Here is a 27602-nt window from a genome sequence, read left to right as displayed (position 1 = left end):
GTGGAAGAGACGTGGAGGTCAGAGTAGCTTAACAAGACGGTTTTAATGCCCATTGGAAGAGTAGTGAGGGTCGCTGTGGAATAAAAAGACAATATCAATGCCCCGTGGAAGAGACGTGGAGGTCACAGTAGCTTAACAAGATGGTTTTAATGCCCCTTGGAAGAGCTGTGGAGCACAGAGTGGTTTAACAAGATGGTTTTAATGCCCCTTGGAAGAGACGTGGAGGTAGCAGTAGCTTAACAAGACAGTTTTAATGCCTCTTGGAAGAGTGGTGGAGGTTACAATGAAAAAAAAAAGACAATATCAATGCCCTGTGGAAAAGACGTGGAGGCCACAGTAGCTTAAGAAGTCACTTTTTAATGCCCCTTGGCAGAGCTGTGGCATTCAGAGTGGTTTAACAAGAAGGATTTAATGCCCCTTGGAAGAGACGTGAAGATGACAGTAGCTTAACAAGACAGTTTTAATGCCCCTTGGAAGAGTGGTGGAGGATACAGTGGAATAAAAAGACAATATCAATGCCCCGTAGAAGGGACGTGGAGGTCACAGTATCTTAACAAGACTATTTTAAAGCCCCTTGGAAGAGTGGTGGAGGTCGCAGTGGTATAAGAAGACAATATCAATACCCAGTGGAACAGACATGAAGGTCACAGTAGCATAACAAGACTGTTTTAAGGCCCCTTGGAAGAACTGTGTAGTTCAGAGAGGTTTAACAAGACAGTTTTAATGCCCCTTGGAAGAGACATTGTGGTCACAGTAGCTTAACAATACAGTTTTAGTGCTCCTTAGAAGAGTGGTGGAGGTCGCAGTGGAGTAAAAAGAGAATATCAATGCCCCGTGCAAGAGACGTGGACGTAGAAGTAGCTTAACACAATGGTTTTAATGCCCCTTGGAAGAGTGGTGTAGGTCGCAGTGGAATAAAAAGCCAATATTAATGCCCCGTGGAAGAGACGTGGAGGTCAAAGTAGCTTAACAAGACGGTTTTAATACACCTTGGAAGAGCTGTGAAGTTCAGAGTGGTTTATAAAGACGGTATTAATGATCCTTGGATGAGACGTGGCGGTCACAGTAGCTTAAAAAGAGAGTTTTAATGCCCATTGGAAAAGTGGTGGAGGTTACAGTGGAATAAAAAGACAATTTCAATGCCCCGTGGAAGAGATGTCGAGGTCACAGTAGCTTAACAACACAGTTTTAATGCCCCTTGGAAGAGTGGTGGAGATCGCATTGGATTAAAAAGTCAATATAAATGCCCCGTGGAATATACGTGGAGGTCACAGTAGCTTAACAAGACGGTTTTAATGCCCCTTGGAAGAGCTGTGGAGTTCAGAGTGGTTTAACAAGATGGTTTTAATTCCCCTTGGATGAGACGGGGAGGCCACAGTAACTTAACAAGGCAGTTCTAATGCACGTTGGAAAGGTGGTGAAGGTTACAGTGGAATAAAAAGACAATATCAACGCCCCGTGGAAGAGATGTGGAGGTCACAGTAGCTTATCAAGACAGTTTTACTGCCCCTTGGAAGAGTGTTGGAGGTTGCAGTGGAATAAAAAGACAATATCAATGCACCTTGGAAGAGTGGTGGATGTCGCAGTGGAATAAAAAGAAAATATCTCTGCCCCGTGGAAGAAACGTGGAGGTCACAGTTGCTTAAAAAGAAAATTTTATTGCCCCTTGGAAGAGTGGTGTAGGTCGCAGGGAATAAAAAGACAATATCAATGCCCCGTAGAAGAGACATGGAGGTCACAGTAGCTTAACAAGATGGTTTTAATGCCCCTTGGAAGAGTGGTGGAGGTCGCAGTTGAATAAAAAGACAATATCAATGCCTCGTGGAAGAGACGTGGAGGTCACAGTAGCTTAACAAGTCGGTTTTAATGCCCCTTCGAAGAGTGGTGGTGGTCGCAGTGGAATAAAAAGACAATATCAATGCCCCTTGAAATAGTGGTGGAGGTCGCAGTGGAATAAAAAGACAATATCAATGCCCCGTGGAAGAGATGTAGAAGTCACAGTAGCTTAAGAAGATGGTTTTAATGCCCCTTGGAAGAGTGGTGGAGGTTACTGTGGGATAAAAAGACAATATCAATGCCCCGTGGAAATGGCGTGGAGGTCACAGTAGCTTAACAAGATGGTTTTATTGCCCCTTGGAAGAGTGTCACGGGTGTGTCGCCACAAAGATCGTCACGATTACACAGCCTGACTTCTCGCAGCTGAGTTTTTGGTGCTTTGTGTTTTTCGGCAGTGAGGGAGTTAACTCTCTCTCTCTCTGTGCTAGACGAGGTCCAGCCTCGCCCAGCTGCAATCAATGCTGCTGTAGTGGGACTCCTTCAAATGCCTGCCGGTCTGTTAGGGAAGTGTCGGTGAAAGCATTTCATGCAGACTAACAGAGCGGATCGTGGTATTTGGAGTTTCAGAGCTAAGTGTATTTGGAGTGTTTTTTTCCCTTCCTCACTTTATCATTTATCTCCTTTCCCGTTGGTGTTCCCTCTGTTGTAGTTGTGTAGTTTTTGTATGCAAGGTGGTTTTGGTTTTACCCTTGTACTGTCTCGTTCGTCTAAGTACTGAGTGTGGGCATATTAATACCTGTCCCCTTTTGTTGTGATCAGGGGTCCTTCTCAGGACTAGATTACTTAGGTGCAGGGATCCTCAGGAGGTAGGGGTTACGCTGGCGGCCTGGACCTCTGTACCTTTAACAGTACCTCCAGGTAGAGGGATTAGTCAGGGCCCCAGCTTAGGGTCAGCTTAGACCCCCTACCTCCAGTACACAGAGACAGCGTGACATTTTCACCGACCACTTAGATTTTCTCCAGCTACCATGGATCCAGTAGCCGGTCTAGCTCGGCAGTTGCAGAGTTTGTCCATGGAGCTGGCGGACGTTAGGTCCAAGGTTTTGTATCCTCAGGAGCAAGCCGGTCCAGAACCTAAAGTAGCTCTCCCTGACAGGTTCACTGGGGGGCGGGACAAGTTTTTTGTTTTCCGGGAGGCATGCAAGTTGTACTTTCGGCTGCGGCCTCGGTCATCGGGGAGTGAAGAACAAAGGGTGGGAATTGTCATCTCGCTCCTACAAGGGGACCCACAATCTTGGGCGTTCTCTCTTCCCCCGGGCTCCCCGGCTCTCCAGTCAGTGGATAGGTTTTTTGCTGCTCTGGGTCTTGTATATGATGACCCGGATCGGATCTCCCTTGCTGAATCTAAGTTACGTAGGATCCAGCTGGAAGATCGTCCGGCGGAGGAATTCTGTTCGGAGTTCCGTAGGTGGGCCACTGACACCCAATGGAATGACCCGGCTCTTAGGAGCCAGTTTTGTCAAGGTTTATCCGACAAATTACAGGATGTGTTGGCACAGTATGACTCTCCCGCGTCACTGGAAGCCGCTATGGCCCTTGCTATTCGCATTGACAGATGGCTTCGGGAGAGGTGCGGGATAACTCCACCCCCTGTGATGACTCCACCTCCTACAAGGTCCCCTCATATGGTGGTTCCCCTGGTCAGTCCAGAGGAGCCTATGCAATTAGGAGGGACATCATTTCGGGGGAGGGGACTGGTGGTGTGCCATAAGACAGGAAGGTGTTTCTTCTGCGGGAGAAAGGGACATTTTATTGGGGGGTGTCCATCCCGTCCCTTGCAGAGTGAAGAGTCGTCAGAAAACTGTTGATCCCAGGTTGTGTGGTGGACGGCAATCTGGGAGTAGGTATTTCGTCCCTAGGTTCGTCTCAGTTTCTCGTTCCGGCGGAGGTGGTGGTGGGTACGAGAACTGAGAGGATATCTGTTCTTCTGGATAGTGGGGCCGGGGCTAATCTGGTGGACGCTCGGTTTGCCCGGGTTCAAGGTATGCGATTGAGTGAGTTGGCTAAACCCATCCCCATATTCTCGATCGATGCCAGGCCTCTCGGTTAGGGAAGTTTTTTGCAAGCTGTGCATAACGTAAAACTTCAAGTGGGGGCGATACATAAAGAACTGTTGTCTTGCTACGTGTTGGAGGGTCTTCCCACTCCTATAGTGTTGGGCCTTCCTTGGTTAACTAAGCATAACTCGGTTATTAATTGGCAATCCGGAGAGATAAGCCAATGGAGTAAATTCTGTAATAAAAACTGCATGAATACGGTCATCGGTGCGGTTACTCCTAGGGTCTTACCTCCATTTCTGGCGGACTTTGAGGATGTATTCTCGGAGAAAGGGTGTCAGGAACTACCTCCTCATCGCGAGTATGACTGTTCTGTAAAACTGCTCCCTGAGGCCAAGTTACCTAAAGCTAGGTTGTATAACCTTTCTGGTCCTGAGAGGCAGGCCATGAAGGATTATATTTCAGAAAGTCTGGCTAAGGGGCATATTAGACCTTCATCTTCACCGGTGGCCGCGGGGTTCTTCTTTGTTAAGAAGAAAGATGGAGGCCTACGCCCTTGCCTGGATTTCCGTGAACTTAATCGGATTATGGTCCGAGATCCGTATCCGCTCCCACTTATTCCCGATCTCTTTAATCAGATCGTGGGCGCCAAATGGTTCTCTAAGTTGGATCTCAGGGGGGCGTACAATCTGCTTAGGATGAAGGAGGGGGATGAGTGGAAGACGGCGTTTAACACTCCGGAGGGGCATTATGAGAACCTTGTCATGCCATTCGGTCTGACTAATGCCCCGGCGGTGTTCCAACACTTCGTTAATGACATTTTTCGCCGCCTGGTGGGACAGTTTGTTGTCATATATCTGGATGATATCTTAATTTACTCGCCGGATCTGGTGTCTCATCAGGAGCACGTTAGGCAGGTGTTACAGATCTTGCGGGATAATAAACTGTATGCCAAATGGGAAAAGTGTGTGTTCGCCGTACAGGAACTCCAGTTTTTAGGCTTCCTGGTTTCAGCGTCCGGTTTTCGTATGGACCCTGGGAAAGTGCGGGCAGTTCTTGAGTGGGATCGGCCAGAGAATCTTAAGGCACTACAACGTTTCCTGGGGTTTGCTAATTATTACCGGAAGTTCATGCGTAATTTCTCGTCCATGGTTTAGCCTCTCACAGACATGACTAAAAAGGGGACGGATTTTTCTAGGTGGTCTGACAAGGCTTGTCAAGCATTCTCCTCCTTGAAAAAATGTTTTTCCTCAGCACCCATACTCATTCAACCTGATGCGTCACAGCCATTCATTGTAGAGGTAGACGCTTCCGAGGTAGGGGTGGGAGCAGTATTGTCACAAGGTTCGTCCCCTGGTAAGTGGCATCCGTGCGCCTTTTTCTCTAAAAAATTGTCGTCCGCTGAGAGGAATTACGATGTCGGCAATAGGGAACTCTTGGCCATTAAGTTAGCTTTTGAGGAGTGGCGCCATTTTTTAGAGGGGGCAGTCCATCCGGTCACCGTCATCACCGATCACAAGAACCTGCTTTATCTGGAGTCCGCGAAACGTCTGAATCCCAGACAAGCTAGGTGGTCATTGTTTTTTACCAGGTTTAATTTTGTCGTTACATATCGTCCTGGGTCAAAAAATGTAAAGGCGGATGCCTTATCTCGTAGTTTCCCTGGGGCCGGGAATACGGACGACCCGATTCCTATCCTTCAGGAGGGGGTGGTGGTTTCGGCAGTATGCTCTGAGCTTGAGGAGGAGGTATTGGAGGCTCAGGGGGACGCCCCTGTTGGACCTCCGGGGAGACTGTTTGTTCCAGATCAGTTGCGACAAAAGGTGATCGAGGCACACCATAACTCAGCTTTAGCAGGACACCCAGGGAGTAAAGCAACTGTGGATCTCCTCTCGCGTCGGTTTTGGTGGCCTAACTTACATAAGGAGGTGGTAACTTTTGTCGCGTCCTGTGGGGTTTGTGCGCGCTCTAAGACCTCACATACCCGTCCGTCTGGGGCCCTCTTACCTTTGAAGATCCCGGAGCGTCCTTGGACTCATCTGTCTATGGACTTTATTACGGACCTCCCTCCGTCTTCAGGTAAAACGGTCATACTCGCTGTAGTGGACAGGTTCAGCAAGATGGCACATTTTATCGCTCTTCCTGCTCTTCCTAATGCTAAAACTCTTGCGCAGGTGTTCATTGGGGAGATTGTGAGGCTTCACGGGGTACCCTCCGAGGTGGTGTCAGATCGGGGGTCTCAGTTTGTGTCCAAATTCTGGAAGGCGTTTTGTACATGGCGGGGGATGCATTTATCGTTCTCATCGGCTTTTCATCCTCAGACCAATGGTCAGACGGAACGTATGAACCAGAGCTTGGAGACATATCTCCGGTGTTTTGTGTCAGAGAACCAGGAGGACTGGGCTTCTTTCTTACCTCTGGCAGAGTTTGCTCTTAATAATAGGCGGAGCGAGTCCACTGGTAAGTCCCCGTTTTTTGGGGCATATGGTTTTCACCCCCAGTTTTGTACTTTCAGTAGGGGGTCTCTTCGGGGGTTCCTGAGGAGGAACGATTTTCTTCATCACTCGCTTCAGTATGGAGAGGGGTGCTGAAGAATCTGAATACTATGGGGAACCGATACAAACGTATGGCTGATAGGAGGAGAGTGTCTGGTCCGGACCTAAGTGTGAACGATCGGGTATGGTTGTCTACCAGGAATATAAAACTTAAGGTTCCCTCCTGGAAACTGGGTCCCAGGTTCATCGGGCCGTACAGGATCAGTTCTATAATTAATCCGGTGGCATTCCGTCTTGACCTCCCCCCTACGTTTAAAATTCACAACGTGTTCCACAGATCATTGCTTAAGAGGTATGTGGCGCCGGTGGTACCGTCACCTTTACCTCCCCCTCCAGTGGTGGTCAATGGTAACTTGGAGTTCCAGGTATCGAGGGTCATCGATTCACGCTTTAATCGCCAGTCCCTTCAGTACCTGGTTCATTGGAAGGGGTATGGTCCTGAGGAGAGGATGTGGGTTCCTGCGTCGGATATTAACGCAGACCGATTAGTTCGGGCCTTCCACACGACTCACCCGGATAAACCTGGCCCTGAGGGTCCGGAGGCCCCTAGTAGAAGGAGGGGTACTGTCACGGGTGTGTCGCCACGAAGATCCTCACGATTACACAGCCTGACTTCTCGCAGCTGAGTTTTTGGTGCTTTGTGTTTTTCGGCAGTGAGGGAGTTAACTCTCTCTCTGTGCTAGACAAGGTCCAGCCTCGCCCAGCTGCAATCAATGCTGCTGTAGTGGGACTCCTTCAAATGCCTGCCGGTCTGTTAGGGAAGTGTCGGTGAAAGCATTTCATGCAGACTAACAGAGCGGATCGTGGTATTTGGAGTTTCAGAGCTAAGTGTATTTGGAGTGTTTTTTTCCCTTCCTCACTTTAACATTTATCTCCTTTCCCGTTGGTGTTCCCTCTGTTGTAGTTGTGTAGTTTTTGTATGCAAGGTGGTTTTGGTTTTACCGTTGTACTGTCTCGTTCGTCTAAGTACTGAGTGTGGGCATATTATTACCTGTCCCCTTTTGTTGTGATCAGGGGTCCTTCTCAGGACTAGATTACTTAGGTGCAGGGATCCTCAGGAGGTAGGGGTTACGCTGGCGGCCTGGACCTCTGTACCTTTAACAGTACCTCCAGGTAGAGGGATTAGTCAGGGCCCCAGCTTAGGGTCAGCTTAGGCCCCCTACCTCCAGTACACAGAGACAGCGTGACAAAGAAAGGTGAAGGTCGCAGTGGAATAAAAAGACAATATCAATGTCCCTTGGAAGAGTGGTGGAGTTCGCAGTGGAATAAAAAGACAATATCAATGCCCCTTGGTAGAGTGGTGGAGGTCGCAGTGGAATAAAAAGACAATATTAATGCCCCGTGGAAGGGACGTGGAGGTCACAGTAGCTTATCAAGACGCTTTTAATGCCCCTTGGGAGAGTGGTGGAGGTCGCAGTGGAATAAAAAGACAATATCAATGCCCCGTAAAAGAGACGTGGAGGTTACAATAGGTTAACAAGACGGTTTTAATGCCCCTTGGAAGGGCTGCGGAGTTCAGAGTGGTTTAACAAGATGGTTTTAATGCCCCTTGATAGAGATGTGAAGGTCTCAGTAGCTTAACAAGATGGTTTTAATGCCCCTTGGAACAGTGGAGGAGGTTACAGTGGAATAAAAAGACAATATCAATGCCCCTTGGAAGAGTGGTGGAGGTCGCAGTGGAATAAAAAGACAATGTCAATGCCCCGTGAAAGAGACGTGGAGGACACAGTAGCTTAACAAGATGGTTTTAATGCCCCTTGGAAGAGTGGTGGAGGTCTAAGTGGAATAAAAAGACAATAACAATGCCCTGTAAGAGACATGGAGGTCACAGTAGCTTAACAAGACGGTTTAAATGCCCATTGGAAGAGCTGTGGAGTTCAGAGTGGTTTAACAAGACAGTTTTAATGCCCCTTGATAGAGATGTGGAGGTCTCAGTAGCTTAACAAGATGGTTTTAATGCTCCTTGGAACAGTGGAGGAGGTTACAGTGGAATAAAAAGACAATATCAATGCCCTTTGGAAGAGTGGTGGAGGTCGTAGTGGAATAAAAAGACAATATCAGTTCCCCCTGTGGAATAGACGTGGAGGTCACAATAGCAAAACAAGACAGTTTTAATGCTACTAGGAAGAGTGGTGGAGGTCGCTGTGGAATAAAAAGACAACATCAATGCCCCGTGGAAGAGACATGGAGGTCACATTAGCTTTACAAGACTGTTTTAATGCCCCTTGGAAGAGTGCTGGAGGTTACAGAGGAATAAAAAGACAAAATCACTGCCCCGTGGAAGAGACGTTGAGGTCACAGTAGCTTATCAAGACGGTTTTAATGCTACATGGAAGAGTGGTGGAGATCACTGTGGAATAAAAAGACAATATCAATGCCCCGTGGAAGAGACGTGGAGGTGACAGTAGCTTAACAATACGGTATTAATGCCCCTTGGAAGAGCTGTGGAGTTCAGAGTGGTTTTTCAAGATGGTTTTAATGCCCCTTGGAAGAGACACGGTGGTCACATTAGCTTTACAAGACGGTTTTAATGCCCCTTGGAAGAGTGGAGGAGGTCGCATTGGAATAAAAAGACAGTATCAATGCCCCATTGAATAGACGTGGAGGTCACAGTAGCTTAACAAGACGGTTCTAATGCCCCTTGGAAGAGCTGTGGAGATCACAGTGGTTTAACAAGACGGATTTAATGCCCCTTGGATGAGACTTGGAGGCCACAGTAGCTTAACAATTTAGTTCTAATGCCCTTTGGAAAGGTGGTGAAGGTTACATTGGAATAAAAAGACAATATCAATGCCCCGTGGAAGAGACGTGGAGGTCACAGTAGCTTAGCAAGACAGTTTAATGCCCCTTGGAAGAGTGTTGGAGGTTAAAGTGGAATAAAAAGACAATATCAATGCCTTTTGGAAGAGTGGTGGATGTCGCAGTGGAATAAAAAGACAATATCATTGCCATGTGGAAGAAACGTGGAAGTCACATTAGCTTAAAAAGATGGTTTTATTGCCCCTTGGAAGAGTGCTGGAGGTCGCAGGCAATAAAAAGACAATATCAATGCCCCTTGGATGAACCGTGGAGGTCAAAGTAGCTTAACAATACGGTTTTATTTCCCCTTGGAAGAGTGGTGGAGGTTACAGTGGAAATTAAAGACAATATCAATGCCCCGTGGTAGAGATGTGGAGATCACAGTAGCTTAACAAGATGGTTTTAATGCCGCTTGCTAGAGTGGTGGAGTTTGGAGTGGAATAAAAATACAACATCAATGCCCCTTGGAAGAGTCGTGGAGGTCGCAGTGGAATAAAAAGACAATATCAATGCCCCTTGGAGGAGTGGTGGAGGTCGCAGTGGAATAAAAAGACGATATCAATGCCACTTGGAAGAGACGTGGAGGTCACATTAGCTTAACAAGATGGTTTAAATGCCCCTTGTAAGAGTGGTGGATTTTGCAGTGGAATAAAAAGACAATGTTAATGCCCTGTAGAAGAGACGTGGAAGTCACAGTAGCTTAACAAGAAAGTTTTAATGCCCCTTCGAAGAGCTGTGGAGTTCAGAGTGGTTTAACAAGAAGGTTTGAATGCCCCTTTGAAGAGACATGGAGGTCACAGTAGCTGAAAAACACGGTATTAATGCCACTTGGAGGAGTGGGCGAGATTACAGTGAAATAAAAAGACAATATCATTGCCCCGTGGAAGAGACGTGGAGGTCACAGTAGCTTAACAAAATGGTTTTAAAGCCTCTTGGAAGAGTGGTGAAGGTTGCAGTGGAATAAAAAGACAATATCAATAGCCCTTGGAAGAGTGTTGGGGGTCGCAGGGAAGAAATAGACAAAATCAATGCCCCATGGAAGAGACGTGGAGGTCAAATTAGCTTAACAATACGGTTCTATTGCCCCTTGGAAGAGTGGTGGAGGTTACAGTGGAAAAAATAGACACTATCAATGATCCGTGGAGAGACGTGGAGGTCACAGTAGCTTAACAAGACAGTTTTAATGCCCCTTGGAAGAGTGGTGGAGGTCGCAGTGGAATAAAAAGATGATATCAATGGTTCTTGGAAGAGACGTGGAGGACACAGTAGCTTAACAAGATAGTTTTAATGCCCCTTGAAAGAGTGGTGGAGATCGCAGTGGAATAAAAAGACAATATCAATCCCCCTTGGAAGAGTGGTGGAGGTCGCAGTGGAATAAAAATACAATATCAATGCTCCGTGGAATAGACGTGGATGTCACAGTAGCTTAACAAGACGGTTTTAATGCCCCTTGGAAGAACTGTGGAGTTGAGAGTGGTTTAACAAGATGGTTTTAATGCCCCTTGGATGAGACGTGGAGACCACAGTAGCTTAACAACGAGGTTCTCATGCCCCTTGGAAAGGTGATGAAGGTTAAAGTGGAATAAAAAGACAATATCAATGCCCTGTGGAAGAGACGTGGAGGTCACTGTAGCTTAACAAGACGGTTTTAATGCCCCTTGGAAGAGTGTTGGAGGTCGCAGTGGAATAAAAAGACGATATCAATGGCTCTTGGAAGAGACGTGGAGGACACAGTAGCTTAATTAGACAGTTTTAATGCCCCTTGGAAGAGTGGTAGATATCGCACTTGAATAAAAAGACAATATCAATGCCCCTTGGAAGAGTGGTGGAGGTCGCAGTGGAATAAAAAGACAATATCAATGCCCCATGGAATAGACGTGGAGGTCACAGTACCTTAACAAGACGTTTTTAATGCCCCTTGGATGAGCTGTGGAGTTCAGAGTGGTTTAACAAGATGGTTTTTATGCCCCTTGGATGAGACATGGAGGCCACAGTAGCTTAACAAGGTGGTTCTAATGCCCCTTGGAAAGGTGGTGAAGGTTAAAGTGGAATAGAAAGACAATATCAATGCCCCGTGGAAGAGACGTGGAGGTCACAGTAGCTTAACAAGACAGTTTTAATGCCCCTTGGAAGAGTGGTGGATGTCGCAGTGGAATATAAAGACAATATCAATGCCCCGAGGAACAAACGTGGAGGTCACAATACCTTAAAAAGACGGTTTTATTGCCCCTTGGAAGAGTGGTGGAGGTCGCAGGGAATAAAACGACAATATCAATGCCCCTTGGAAGAGACGTGGAGCTCAAAGTAGCTTAACAATATGGTTATATTGCCCTTTGGAAGAGTGGTAAAGGTTACAATGGAATTTAAAGACAATATTAATGCCGCGTGGAAGAGACATGGAGGTCACAGTAGCATAACAAGATGGTTTTAATGCCTTTTGGAAGAGTTGTGGAGTTTGCAGTGGAATAAAAACACATTATCAAGGCCCTTTGGAAGAGTGGTGGAGGTCGCAGTGGAAAAAAAAGACAATATAAATGCCCCTTGGTAGAGTGGTGGAGCTCACAGTGGAATAAAATGACGATATCAATGCCCCTTGCAAGAGACGTGGAGGTCACAGTAGCTTAACAAGACAGTTTAAATTCCCGTTGGAAGAGTGGTGGAGTTCACAGTGGTTTACCAAGACGGTTTGAATGCCCCTTGGAAGAGACGTGGAGGTCACAGTATCTTAAAATGACGGTTTTAATGCCCCTTGGAAGAGTGGTAGAGGTCGCAGTGGAATAAAAAGACAATATCAATGCCGCTTGGAAGAATGGTGGAGGTCGCAGTGGAATAAAAGACAATATCAATGCCTCGGGGAAGAGACGTGGAGGTCAAAGAAGCATAACAAGATGGTTTTAATGCCCCTTGTAAGAGTGGTGGAAGTCGCAGTGGATTAAAAAGACATCAATTCCCCGTGGAAGAGACGTGGAGGTCATTTTAGCTTTACAAGATGGTTTTAATGCCCCTTGGAAGAATGGTGGAGTTCGCAGTGTAATAAAAAGACAATATCACGGCCCCTTGGAAGAGTGGTGGAGGTCGCAATGGAATAAAAAAAAATAAATGAATGCCCCTTGGATGAGACGTGGAGGTCACAGTAGCTTAACAAGACAGTTTAAATACCCCTTGGAAGAGTGTTGGAGTTTGAAACAAGACGGTTTAAATGCCCCTTGGAAGAGTGTTGGAGTTCGAAGTGGAATAAAAAGACAATATTAATGCCCCGTAGAAGAAACCTGGAGGTGACAGTAGCTTAATAAGTCAGTTTTACTCCCCCTTGGAAGAGCTGAGGAGTTCAGAGTGGTTTAACAAGACGGTTTGAAAGCCCCTTGGAAGAGACGTGGAGGTCACAGTAGCTTAAAAAAACGGTATTAATGCCCCTTGGAAGAGTGGTGGAGGTTACAGTGAAATAAAAAGACAATATCAATGCCCCGTCGAAGAGAAGTGGAGGTCACAGTAGCTTAACAAAATGTTTTTTTTGCCCCTTGGAAGAGTGCTGGAGGTTGCAGTGGAATAAAAAGAAAATATCAATGCCCTTTGGAGAGTGGTGGAGGTTGCAGTGGAATAAAAAGACGATATCAATGCCCCGTGGAAGAGACGTGGAGGTCACAGTAACTTAACAAGACGGTTTTAATGCCCTTTGAAGGAGTGGTGGAGTTCGCAGTTTAATAAAACGACAATATCAAGGCCCCTTGGAGGAGTGGTGGAGGTTGCAGTGGAATAAAAAGACAATATCAATACCCCGTGGAAGATTGCTGGAGGTCGCAGTGGAATAAAAAGACAATATCAATGCCCCTTGGAAGAGACGTGGAGGTCACAGTAGCTTAACAAGACGGTTTTAATGCCCCTTGGAAGAGTGTTGGAGGTCGCAGTGGAATAAAAAGACGATATCAATGGCTCTTGGAAGAGACGTGGAGGACACAGTAGCTTAATTAGACAGTTTTAATGCCCCTTGGAAGAGTGGTAGATATCGCACTTGAATAAAAAGACAATATCAATGCCCCTTGGAAGAGTGGTGGAGGTCGCAGTGGAATAAAAAGACAATATCAATGCCCCATGGAATAGACGTGGAGGTCACAGTACCTTAACAAGACGTTTTTAATGCCCCTTGGATGAGCTGTGGAGTTCAGAGTGGTTTAACAAGATGGTTTTTATGCCCTTTGGATGAGACATGGAGGCCACAGTAGCTTAACAAGGTGGTTCTAATGCCCCTTGGAAAGGTGGTGAAGGTTAAAGTGGAATAGAAAGACAATATCAATGCCCCGTGGAAGAGACGTGGAGGTCACAGTAGCTTAACAAGACAGTTTTAATGCCCCTTGGAAGAGTGGTGGATGTCGCAGTGGAATATAAAGACAATATCAATGCCCCGAGGAACAAACGTGGAGGTCACAATACCTTAAAAAGACGGTTTTATTGCCCCTTGGAAGAGTGGTGGAGGTCGCAGGGAATAAAACGACAATATCAATGCCCCTTGGAAGAGACGTGGAGCTCAAAGTAGCTTAACAATATGGTTATATTGCCCTTTGGAAGAGTGGTAAAGGTTACAATGGAATTTAAAGACAATATTAATGCCGCGTGGAAGAGACATGGAGGTCACAGTAGCATAACAAGATGGTTTTAATGCCTTTTGGAAGAGTTGTGGAGTTTGCAGTGGAATAAAAACACATTATCAAGGCCCTTTGGAAGAGTGGTGGAGGTCGCAGTGGAAAAAAAAGACAATATAAATGCCCCTTGGTAGAGTGGTGGAGCTCACAGTGGAATAAAATGACGATATCAATGCCCCTTGCAAGAGACGTGGAGGTCACAGTAGCTTAACAAGACAGTTTAAATTCCCGTTGGAAGAGTGGTGGAGTTCACAGTGGTTTACCAAGACGGTTTGAATGCCCCTTGGAAGAGACGTGGAGGTCACAGTATCTTAAAATGACGGTTTTAATGCCCCTTGGAAGAGTGGTAGAGGTCGCAGTGGAATAAAAAGACAATATCAATGCCGCTTGGAAGAATGGTGGAGGTCGCAGTGGAATAAAAGACAATATCAATGCCTCGGGGAAGAGACGTGGAGGTCAAAGAAGCATAACAAGATGGTTTTAATGCCCCTTGTAAGAGTGGTGGAAGTCGCAGTGGATTAAAAAGACATCAATTCCCCGTGGAAGAGACGTGGAGGTCATTTTAGCTTTACAAGATGGTTTTAATGCCCCTTGGAAGAATGGTGGAGTTCGCAGTGTAATAAAAAGACAATATCACGGCCCCTTGGAAGAGTGGTGGAGGTCGCAATGGAATAAAAAAAAATAAATGAATGCCCCTTGGATGAGACGTGGAGGTCACAGTAGCTTAACAAGACAGTTTAAATACCCCTTGGAAGAGTGTTGGAGTTTGAAACAAGACGGTTTAAATGCCCCTTGGAAGAGTGTTGGAGTTCGAAGTGGAATAAAAAGACAATATTAATGCCCCGTAGAAGAAACCTGGAGGTGACAGTAGCTTAATAAGTCAGTTTTACTCCCCCTTGGAAGAGCTGAGGAGTTCAGAGTGGTTTAACAAGACGGTTTGAAAGCCCCTTGGAAGAGACGTGGAGGTCACAGTAGCTTAAAAAAACGGTATTAATGCCCCTTGGAAGAGTGGTGGAGGTTACAGTGAAATAAAAAGACAATATCAATGCCCCGTCGAAGAGAAGTGGAGGTCACAGTAGCTTAACAAAATGTTTTTTTTGCCCCTTGGAAGAGTGCTGGAGGTTGCAGTGGAATAAAAAGAAAATATCAATGCCCTTTGGAGAGTGGTGGAGGTTGCAGTGGAATAAAAAGACGATATCAATGCCCCGTGGAAGAGACGTGGAGGTCACAGTAACTTAACAAGACGGTTTTAATGCCCTTTGAAGGAGTGGTGGAGTTCGCAGTTTAATAAAACGACAATATCAAGGCCCCTTGGAGGAGTGGTGGAGGTTGCAGTGGAATAAAAAGACAATATCAATACCCCGTGGAAGATTGCTGGAGGTCGCAGTGGAATAAAAAGACAATATCAATGCCCCTTGGAAGAGACGTGGAGGTCACAGTAGCTTAACAAGACGGTTTTAATGCCCCTTGGAAGAGTGTTGGAGGTCGCAGTGGAATAAAAAGACGATATCAATGGCTCTTGGAAGAGACGTGGAGGACACAGTAGCTTAATTAGACAGTTTTAATGCCCCTTGGAAGAGTGGTAGATATCGCACTTGAATAAAAAGACAATATCAATGCCCCTTGGAAGAGTGGTGGAGGTCGCAGTGGAATAAAAAGACAATATCAATGCCCCATGGAATAGACGTGGAGGTCACAGTACCTTAACAAGACGTTTTTAATGCCCCTTGGATGAGCTGTGGAGTTCAGAGTGGTTTAACAAGATGGTTTTTATGCCCCTTGGATGAGACATGGAGGCCACAGTAGCTTAACAAGGTGGTTCTAATGCCCCTTGGAAAGGTGGTGAAGGTTAAAGTGGAATAGAAAGACAATATCAATGCCCCGTGGAAGAGACGTGGAGGTCACAGTAGCTTAACAAGACAGTTTTAATGCCCCTTGGAAGAGTGGTGGATGTCGCAGTGGAATATAAAGACAATATCAATGCCCCGAGGAACAAACGTGGAGGTCACAATACCTTAAAAAGACGGTTTTATTGCCCCTTGGAAGAGTGGTGGAGGTCGCAGGGAATAAAACGACAATATCAATGCCCCTTGGAAGAGACGTGGAGCTCAAAGTAGCTTAACAATATGGTTATATTGCCCTTTGGAAGAGTGGTAAAGGTTACAATGGAATTTAAAGACAATATTAATGCCGCGTGGAAGAGACATGGAGGTCACAGTAGCATAACAAGATGGTTTTAATGCCTTTTGGAAGAGTTGTGGAGTTTGCAGTGGAATAAAAACACATTATCAAGGCCCTTTGGAAGAGTGGTGGAGGTCGCAGTGGAAAAAAAAGACAATATAAATGCCCCTTGGTAGAGTGGTGGAGCTCACAGTGGAATAAAATGACGATATCAATGCCCCTTGCAAGAGACGTGGAGGTCACAGTAGCTTAACAAGACAGTTTAAATTCCCCTTGGAAGAGTGGTGGAGTTCACAGTGGTTTACCAAGACGGTTTGAATGCCCCTTGGAAGAGACGTGGAGGTCACAGTATCTTAAAATGACGGTTTTAATGCCCCTTGGAAGAGTGGTAGAGGTCGCAGTGGAATAAAAAGACAATATCAATGCCCCTTGGAAGAGACGTGGAGGTCACAGTAGCTTAACAAGATGGTTTAAATGCTCCTTGGAAATGTGGTGGAGTTCAGAGTGGTTTTACAAGATGGTTTTATTGACCCTTGGAAAAGACGTGGAGGTTACATTAGCTTTACAAGATGGTTTTAAAGCCCCCTGGAAGAGTGATGGAGGTTACAGTGGAATAAAAAGACAAAATCAATGCCCCGGGGAAGAGACGTGGAGATCTAAATAGCTTAAAAAGACAATTGTAATGCCGCTTAAAAGAGTGGTGGATTTCGCAGTGGAATGAAAAGACAATATCAATGCCCCTTGGAAGAATGGTGGATTTCGAAGTGGAATGAAAAGACAATATCACGGCCCCTTGGAAGAGTGGTGGAGGTCGCAATGGAATAAAATGACAATATCAATGTCCATTGGAAGTGTTGTGGAGGTCGCAGTGGAATAAAAAAAAATAAATGAATGCACCTTGGATGAGACGTGGAGGTCACAGTAGCTAAACAAGACGGTTTAAATGCCCTTTGGAAGAGTGTTGGAGTTCGAAGTGGAATAAAAAGACAATATTAATGCCCCGTAGAAGAAACGTGGAGGTCACAGTAGCTTAACAAGTCAGATTTACTCCCCCTTGGAAGAGCTGTGGAGTTCAGAGTGGTTTAACAAGACGGTTTGAAAGCCCCTTGGAAGAGACGTGGAGGTTACAGTAGCTTAAAAAAACGGTATTAATGCCCCTTGGAAGAGTGGTGGAGGTTACAGTGAAATAAAAAGACAATATCAATGCCCCGTGGAAGAGACGTTGAGGTCACAGTAACTTAACAAGACGGTTTTAATGCCCGTTGGAGGAGTGGTGGAGTTCGCAGTTTAATAAAACAACAATATCAAGGCCCCTTGGAAGAGTGCTAGAGGTTGCAGTGGAATAAAAAGACAATATCAATACCCCTTGGAAGATTGCTGGAGGTCGCAGTGGAATAAAAAGACAATATCAATGCCCCTTCGAAGAGACGTGGAGGTCACAGTAGCTTAACAAGACGGTTTAAATGTCTCTTGGAAAAGTGGTGGAGTTCAGAGTGGTTTTACAAGATGGTTTTATTGACCCTTGGAAGAGACGTGGAGGCCACATTAGCTTTACAAGATGGTTTTAATGCCCCTTGGAAAAGTGATGGAGGTTACAGTGGAATAAAAAGACAAAATCAATGCCCCGTGGAAGAGACGTGGATTTCACAGCAGCTTAACAGGACGATTTTAATACTACTTGGAAGAGTGGTGGAGGTCGCTGTGGAATAAAAAGACAATTTCAATGCCCCTTGGAAGAGACGTGGAGGTCACACTACCTTAACAGTACAGTTTTAATGCCCCTTGGAAGAGCTGTGGAGTTCAGATTGATTTTACAAGATGGTTTTAATGCCTTTTGGAAGAGACGTGGTGGTCACATTAGCATTACAAGATGGTTTTACTGCACCTTAGAAGAGTGGTGGAGGTTACAGTGGAATAAAAAGACAATATCAATGCCCCGGGGAAGAGACGTGGAGATCTAAATAGCTTAAAAAGACAGTTGTAATGCCCCTTAAAAGAGTGGTGGAGTTTGCAGTGGAATAAAAATACAATATCAATGCCCGGTGCAAGAGACGTGGAGGTCACAGTAGCTTAACAAGTTGGTTTTAATGGCCCTTAGAAAAGGGGTGGAGGTCGCAGTGGAATAAAAAGACAATATCAATGTTCCTTGGAAGAGTGGTGGAGGTCGCATTCGAATAAAAAGACAAAATCAATGCCCCTTGGAAAAGACGTGGAGGTCACAGTAGCTTAACAAGACGGTTTTAATGCCCCTTGGAAGAGTAGTGGAGGTCGCTGTGGAATAAAAATACAATATCAATGCCCCGTGGAAAAGACGTGTAGGTCACAGTAGTTTAACAAAGCGGTTTTAATGCCCCTTGGAAGAGTGGTGGAGGTCACAGTGGAATAAAAAAACAATATCAATGTCCCGTGTAAGAGACGTGGAGGTCACAGTAGCTTAACAAGATGGTTTTAATGGCCCTTAGAAAAGTTGTGGCGGTTGCAGTGGAATAAAAAGACAATAATAATGCCCCTTGGATGAGTGGTGGAGGTCGTATTGGACTAAAAAGACAATATCAATTCCCCGTAGAAGAGACATGGAGGTCACAGAAACTTAACAAAATGGTTTTCATGCCCCGTGGAAGAGTGGTGGAGGTAGCAGTGGAATAAAAAGACAAAATTAATGCCCCGTGGAAGAGACGTGGAGGTTACAGTAGCTTAACAAGATGGTTTTAATGCACCTTGGAAGAGCTGTGGAGTACAGAGCGGTTTAACAAGATGGTTTTAAAGCCCTTTGGAAGAGACGTGGAGGTAGCAGTAGCTTAACAAGACAGTTTTCATGCCTCTTGTAAGAGTGGTGGAGGTTACAGTGAAAAAAAAAGACAATATCAATGCCCTGTGGAAAAGACGTGGAGGCCACAGTAGCTTAACAAGACACTTTTTAATGCCCCTTGGCAGAGCTGTGGCATTCAGAGTGGTTTGACAAGAAGGATTTAATGCCCCTTTGAAGAGACGTGAAGATGACAGTAGCTTAACAAGACAGTTTTAATGCCCCTTGGAAGAGTGGTGGAGGTTACAGTGGAATAAAAAGACAATATGAATGCCCCGTGGAAGAGACTTGGAGGTCACAGTAGCTTAAAAAGATGGCTTTATTGCCCCTTGGTGGAGGTCGCAGAGTAATAAAAAGACAATATCAAAGTCCCTTGGAAGAGTAGTGGAGGTCGCAGTGGAATAAAAAAACAATAACAATGCCCCTTGGAAGAGTGGTGGAGGTTGCAGTGGAATAAAAAGACAATATCAATGCCCCGTAGAAGGGACGTGGAGGTCACAGTAGCGTAACAAGACTATTTTAATGCCCCTTGGAAGAGTGGTGGAGGTAGCAGTGGTATAAGAAGACAATATCAATACCCAGTGGAACAGCCATGAAGGTCTCAGTAGCATAACAAGACTGTTTTAATGCCCCTTGGAAGAACTGTGGAGTTCAGAGAGGTTTAACAAGACAGTTTTAATGCCACTTGGAAGAGACGTGGAGGTCACAGTAGCTTAACAAGACGGTTTTAGTGCCAATTGGAATCATGGTGTAGGTTACATTGGAATAAAAAGACAATATCAATGCCCATTGGAAGAAATGTGGAGGTCACAGTAGCATAACAAGACAGTTTTAATGCCCCTTGGAAGAGCTGTGGAGTTCAGAGAGGTTTAACAAGGCGGTTTTAATGCCCCTTGGAAGAGACGTGGAAGTCACAGTAGCTTAACAAGATGGTTTTAATGCCCGTTGGAAGAGTTGTGGGGGTCGCAGTGGAATAAAAAGACAATATCAATGTTACTTGGAAGAGTGATGTTGGTTGCAGTGGAATAAAAAGACAATATCAATGCCCCGTGGAAGAGACGTGGGGGTAATAGTAGCTTAACAAGACAGTTTTAATGCCGCTTGGAAGATGGGTGGAGGTCGCAGTGGAATAAGAAGACAATATCAATGCCCCTTGGAAAAGACGTGGAGGTCACAGTAGCTTAACAAGACGGTTTTAATGCCCCTTGGAAGAGTCGTGGAGGTCGCTGTGGAATAAAAATACAATATCAATACCCCGTGGAAGAGACGTGGAGGTCACAGTAGTTTAACAAAGCGGTTTTAATGCCCCTTGGAAGAGTGGTGGATGTCGCAGTGGAATAAAAAAACAATATCAATGCCCCGTGTAAGAGACGTGGAGGTCACAGTAGCTTAACAAGATGGTTTTAATGGCCCTTAGAAAAGTTGTGGCGGTTGCAGTGGAATAAAAAGACAATATCAATGCCCCTTGGAAGAGTGGTGGAGATCGTATTGGACTAAAAAGACAATATCAATTCCCCGTAGAAGAGACATGGAGGTCACAGAAATTTAACAAAATGGTTTTCATGCCCCGTGGAAGAGTGGTGGAGGTAGCAGTGGAATAAAAAGACAAAATCAATGCCCCGTGGAAGAGACGTGGAGGTCAGAGTCGCTTAACAAGACGGTTTTAATGCCCATTGGAAGAGTAGTGGGGGTCGCTGTGGAATAAAAAGACAATATCAATGCCCCGTGGAAGAGACGTGGAGGTCACAGTAGCTTAACAAGATGGTTTTAATGCCCCTTGGAAAAGCTGTGGAGCACAGAGTGGTTTAACAAGATGGTTTTAATGCCCCTTGGAAGAGACGTGGAGGTAGCAGTAGCTTAACAAGACAGTTTTAATGCCTCTTGGAAGAGTGGTGGAGGTTACAGTGAAAAAAAAAGACAATATCAATGCCCTGTGGAAAAGACATGGAGGCCACAGTAGCTTAACAAGACACTTTTTAATGCCCCTTGGCAGAGCTGTGGCATTCAGAGTGGTTTAACAAGAAGGATTTAATGCCCCTTGGAAGAGACGTGAAGATGACAGTAGCTTAACAAGACAGTTTTAATGCCCTTGGTGGAGGATACAGTGGAATAAAAAGACAATATCAATGCCCCGTAGAAGGGACGTGGAGGTCACAGTATCTTAACAAGGCTATTTTAAAGCCCCTTGGAAGAGTGGTGGAGGTCGCAGTGGTATAAGAAGACAATATCAATACCCAGTGGAACAGACATGAAGGTCACAGTAGCATAACAAGACTGTTTTAATGCCCCTTGGAAGAACTGTGTAGTTCAGAGAGGTTTAACAAGACAGTTTTAATGCCCCTTGGAAGAGGCATGGAGGTCACAGTAGCTTCACAAGACGGTTTTAGTGCCAATTGGAATCGTGGTGTAGGTTACATTGGAATAAAAAGACAATATCAATGCCCAGTGGAAGAAACGTGGAGGTCACAGTAGCTTTATAAGACTGTTTTAATGCCCCTTGGAAGAGCTGTGGAGTTGAGAGAGGTTTAACAAGACGGTTTTAATGCCCCTTGGAAGAGACGTGGAAGTCACAGTAGCTTAACAAGACGGTTTTAATGCCCGTTGGAAGAGCTGTGGGGGTCGCAGTGGAATAAAAAGACAATATCAATGTTCCTTGGAAGAGTGATGTTGGTCGCAGTGGAATAAAAAGACAATATCAATGCCCCGTGGAAGAGACGTGGAGGTAATAGTAGCTTAACAAGACTGTTTTAATGCCACTTGGAAGATTGGTGGAGGTCGCAGTGGAATAAAAAGACAATATCAATGCCCTGTGGAAGAGACATTGTGGTCACAGTAGCTTAACAATACAGGTTTAGTGCCCCTTAGAAGAGTGGTGGAGGTTGCAGTGGAGTAAAAAGAGAATATCAATGCCCCGTGCAAGAGACGTGAACGTAGAAGTAGCTTAACAAGATGGTTTTAATGCCCCTTGGAAGAGTGGTGGAGGTCGCAGTGGAATAAAAAGCCAATATTAATGCCCCGTGGAAGAGACGTGGAGGTCAAAGTAGCTTAACAAGATGGTTTTAATATACCTTGGAAGAGCTGTGAAGTTCAGAGTGGTTTATAAAGACGGTATTAATGATCCTTGGATGAGACGTGGCGGTCACAGTAGCTTAAAAAGAGAGTTTTAATGCCCACTGGAAAAGTGGTGGAGGTTACAGTGGAAGAAAAAGACAATTTCAATGCCCCGTGGAAGAGATGTCGAGGTCACAGTAGCTTAACAACACAGTTTTAATGCCCCTTGGAAGAGTGGTGGAGATCGCATTGGATTAAAAAGTCAATATAAATGCCCCGTGGAATATACGTGGAGGTCACAGTAGCTTAACAAGACGGTTTTAATGCCCCTTGGAAGAGCTGTGGAGTTCAGATTGGTTTAACAAGACGGTTTTAATTCCCCTTGGATGAGACGGGGAGGCCACAGTAGCTTAACAAGGCAGTTCTAATGCACGTTGGAAAGGTGGTGAAGGTTACATTGGAATAAAAAGATAATATCAACGCCCCGTGGAAGAGATGTGGCGGTCACAGTAGCTTATCAAGACAGTTTTAATGCCCCTTGGAAGAGTGTTGGAGGTTGCAGTGGAATAAAAAGACAATATCAATGCACCTTGGAAGAGTGGTGGATGTCGCAGTGGAATAAAAAGAAAATATCTCTGCCCCGTGGAAGAAACGTGGAGGTCACAGTTGCTTAAAAAGAAAATTTTATTGCCCCTTGGAAGAGTGGTGTAGGTCGCAGGGAATAAAAAGACAATATCAGTGCCCCGTAGAAGAGACGTGGAGGTCACAGTAGCTTAACAAGACGGTTTTAATGCCCCTTGGAAGAGTGGTGGAGGTCGCAGTGGAATAAAAAGACAATATCAATGCCCCGTGGAAGAGACGTGGAGGTCACAGTAGTTTAACAAGTCGGTTTTAATGCACCTTCGAAGAGTGGTGGTGGTCGCAGTGGAATAAAAAGACAATATCAATGCCCCTTGGAAGAGTGGTGGAGGTCGCAGTGGAATAAAAAGACAATATCAACGCCCCGTGGAAGAGACGTGGAGGTCACAGTAGCTTAACAAAATGGTTTTAATGTCCCTTCGAAGAGTAGTGGTGGTCGCAGTGGAATAAAAAGACAATATCAATGCCCCTTGGAAGAGACGTGGAGGTCACAGTAGCTTTACAAGATGGTTTTTATGCCCCTTGGAAGAGTGGTGGAGGTTACAGTGTAATAAAAAGACAATATCAATGCCCCGTGGAAGAGACGTGGAGATCACAGTAGCTTAACAAAACGGTTTCAATGCCCCTTGGAAGAGTGGTGGAGATCGCAGTGGAATATAAAGATAATATCAATGCCCCTTGGAAGAGTGGTGGAGATCACAGTGGAAAAAAGACAATATCAATGCCCCGTGGAAGAGATGTCGTGGTCACAGCAGCTTAACAATACAGTTTTAATACCCTTTTGAAGAGTGATGGAGGTCGCAGTGGAATAAAAAGACAATATCAATGCCCCGTGGAAGAGACCTGGATGTCACAGTAGCTTAACAAGACGGTTTTAATGCCCCTTCGAAGAGTTATGGTGGTCGCAGTGGAATAAAAAGACAATATCAATGCCCCTTGGAAGAGTGGTGGAGGTCGCAGTGGAATAAAATGACAATATCAATGCCCCGTGGAAGAGACGTAGAGGTCACAGTAGCTTAAGAAGATGGTTTTAATGCCCATTGGAAAAGTGGTGGAGGTAGCAGTGGAATAAAAAGACAAAATCAATGCCCCTTGGATGAGACGTGGGGGCCACAGTAGCTTAACAAGGCGGTTCTAATGCCCCTTGGAAGAGTGGTGGAGGTCGCAGTGGAATAAAAATACAATATCAATGCCCCGTGGAAGAGACGTGGAGGTCACAGTAGCTTAACAAGACGGTTTTAATGCCCCTTCGAAGAGTGGTGGTGATCGCAGTGGAATAAAAAGACAATATCAATGCCCCTTGGAAGAGTGGTGGAGGTAGCAGTGGAATAAAAAGACAATATCTATGCCCCGTGGAAGAGACATGGAGGTCACAGTAGCTTTACAAAACAGTTTTAATGCCCCTTGGAAGAGTGGTGGAGGTTACAGTGGAATAAAAAGACAATATCAATTCCCTGTGGAAGAGAAGTGTAGATCACAGTAGCTTAACAAAATGGTTTTAATGCCCCTTCGAAGAGTAGTGGTGGTCGCAGTGGAATAAAAAGACAATATCATTGCCCCTTGGAAGAGACGTGGAGGTCACAGTAGCTTTACAAGATGGTTTTAATGCCCCTTGGAAGAGTGGTGGAGGTTACAGTGTAATAAAAAGACAATATCAATGCCCCGTGGAAGAGACGTGGAGATCACAGTAGCTTAACAAGACGGTTTCAATGCCCCTTGGAAGAGTGGTGGAGATCGCAGTGGAATATAAAGATAATATGAATGCCCCTTGGAAGAGTGGTGGAGATCACAGTGGAAAAAAGACAATATCAATGCCCCGTGGAAGAGATGTCGTGGTCACAGCAGCTTAACAATACAGTTTTAATACCCCTTTGAAGAGTGATGGAGGTCGCAGTGGAATAAAAAGACAATATCAATGCCCCGTGGAAGAGACCTGGATGTCACAGTAGCTTAACAAGACGGTTTTAATGCCCCTTCGAAGAGTTATGGTGGTCGCAGTGGAATAAAAAGACAATATCAATGCACCTTGGAAGAGTGGTGGAGGTCGCAGTGGAATAAAATGACAATATCAATGCCCCGTGGAAGAGACGTAGAGGTCACAGTAGCTTAAGAAGATGGTTTTAATGCCCATTGGAAAAGTGGTGGAGGTAGCAGTGGAATAAAAAGACAAAATCAATGCCCCTTGGATGAGACGTGGGGGCCACAGTAGCTTAACAAGGCGGTTCTAATGCCCCTTGGAAGAGTGGTGGAGGTCGCAGTGGAATAAAAATACAATATCAATGCCCCGTGGAAGAGACGTGGAGGTCACAGTAGCTTAACAAGACGGTTTTAATGCCCCTTCGAAGAGTGGTGGTGGTAGCAGTGGAATAAAAAGACAATATCAATACCCCTTGGAAGAGTGGTGGAGGTAGCAGTGGAATAAAAAGACAATATCTATGCCCCGTGGAAGAGACATGGAGGTCACAGTAGCTTTACAAAACAGTTTTAATGCCCCTTGGAAGAGTGGTGGAGGTTACAGTGGAATAAAAAGACAATATCAAGTCCCCGTGGAAGAGAAGTGTAGATCACAGTAGCTTAACAAAATGATTTCAATGTCCCTTGGAAGAGTGGTGGAGATCGCAGTGGAATATAAAGATAATATCAATGCCCCTTGGAAGACTGGTGGAGATCACAGTGGAAAAAAGACAATATCAATGCCCCGTGGAAGAGACGTGGTGGTCACAGCAACTTAACAATACAGTTTTAATGCCCCTTTGAAGAGTGATGGAGGTCGAAGTGGTATAAAAAGACATTATCATTGCCCCGTGGAAGAGACGTCGAGGTCAAAGTAGCTTAATAACATGGCTTTACTGCCCATTGGAAGAGGTGTGGAATTCAGAGTGGTTTAACAAGATGGTGGTAATGCCCCTTGGAAGAGACATGGAGGTCACAGTAGCTTAACAAGACGGTTTTAATGTCCCTTGGATGAGTGGTGTAAGTCGCAGTGGAAAAAAAAGACAATATCAATGCCCAGTTGAAGAGACGTGGAGGTCACAGTAGCTTAACAAAACAGTTTTAATGCCCTTTGAAAGAGTGGTGGAGGTCGCAGTGGAATAAAAAGACAATATCAATGCCCCGTGGAAAAGACTTGGAGGGTCACAGCAGCTTAACAAGACGGTTTTAATGCCCCTTGGAAGAGTGGTGGAGGTTGCAGTGGAATAAAAAGACAATATTAATGCCCCGTGGAAGAGACATGGAGGTCACAGTAGCTTAACAAGACGGTTTTAATGCCCCTTGGAAATGTGGTGGAGTACAGAGTGGTTTAAAAAGAAAGTTTTAATGCCCCTTGGCAGAGAAGTGGAGGTCGCAGCAGCTAAACAAGATGGTTTTAATGCCCCTTGGAAGAGTGGTGGAGGTCGCAGTGGAATAAAAAGACAATATCAATGCCCCGTGGAAGAGACGTGGAGGTCACAGTAGCTTAACCAGACAAATTTAATGCCCCTTGGAAGAGTGGTGGAGGACGCAGTGGAATGAAAAGACAATATCAATATCCCGTTTAAGAGACATGGAGGTAACAGTAGCATAAAAAGACGGTTTTAATGCCCCTTGGAAGAGCTGTGGAGTTCAGAGAGGTTTAAAAAGATGGCTTTAATGTCCCTTGGAAGAGACATGGAGGTTACAGTAGCTTAACAAGACAGTTTTCGTGCCCCTTGGAAAAGTGGTGGAGGTTACATTGGACTAAAAAGACATTACCAGTGCCCCATGGAAGAGACATGGAGGTCACAGTAGCTTAACAAGACGGTTTTATTTCCAACTTGTAAGAGTGGTGGACGTCGCAGTGGAATAAAAATACAATATCATTGCCGCGTGGAAGAGACGTGGAGGTCACAGTAGATTATCAAGACGGATTTAATGCCCCTTGGCAGAACTGTGGAGTTCAGAGTGGTTTAACAAGACGGTTTTAATGCCCCTTGGAAAAGAGGTGAAGGTCACAGTAGCTTAACAAGACGGTTTTAATGCCCCTTGGAAGAGTGGTGGAGGTCTTAGTGGAATAAAAAGACATTATCAATGCCCCTTGGAAGATTGGTGGAGGTCACAGTGGAATAAAAAGACAATATCAATACCCCGTGGAAGAGACGTGGAGATCACAGTAGCTTAACAAGAAGGTTTAATGCCCCTTGGGAGAGTGGTGGAGGTTACAGTGGAATATAAAGACAATATCAATTCCCCGTAAAAGAGACGTGGAAGTCAAAGTAGCTTAATAAGACGGATTTAATGCCCCTTGGAAGAGCTGTGGAGTTCAGAGTGGTTTAACAAGACGGTTTTAATTCCCCTTGGAAGAGACGTGGAGGTCACAGTAGCTTAAGAGGAAAGGTTTAATGCCCCTTGGAAGAGTGGTGGAGGTTACAGTGGAATATAAAGACAATATTAATGCCCAGTGGAAGAGAAGAGGAGGTCACAGTAGCGTAACAAGACGATTTTAATGCCTCTTGGAAGAGTGGTGGTGGTTCGCAGTATAATAAAATGACAATATCAATGCCCCTTGGAAGAGTGGTGGAGGTCGTAGTGGAATAAAAAGACAATATCAATGCCCAGTGGAAGAGACGTGAAGGTCACAGTAGCTTAACAAGACGATTTTAATGCCCCTTGGAAGAGTGGTGGAGGTTACAGCGGAATAAAAAGACAATATCAATGCCCCGTGGAAGAGACGAGGAGGTCACAGTGGCTTAACAAGACAGTTTTATTGCCCCTTGGAAGAGTGGTTGTGATTGCAGTGGAATATAAAGACAATATCATTGCCGCGTGGAAGACACATGGAGGTCACAGTAGATTATCAAGACGGTTTTAATGCACCTTGGCAGAGCTGTGGAGTTCAGAGTGGTTTAACAAGACGATTTTAATGTCCCTTGGAAGAGATGTTAAGGTCACAGTAGCTTTACAAGACGATTTTAATGCCCCTTGGAAGAGTGGTGGAGGTTACAGTGGAATAAAAACACTACATCAATGCCCAGTAGAAGAGACGTGGAGGTCACAATAGGTTAACCAGATAATTTTAATGCCCCTTGGCAGAGGGCAGAGCTGTGGAGTTCAGAGTGGCTTAACAAGACGATTTTAATGCCCC

This window comes from Phyllobates terribilis, unplaced genomic scaffold, assembly GCF_046119375.1.
Source record: "Phyllobates terribilis strain yellow unplaced genomic scaffold, ASM4611937v1 Scaffold_382__1_contigs__length_1840546, whole genome shotgun sequence".
NCBI classification, from domain to species: Eukaryota; Metazoa; Chordata; class Amphibia; order Anura; family Dendrobatidae; genus Phyllobates; species Phyllobates terribilis.
Note: the sequence above shows the minus strand (reverse complement) of the source record.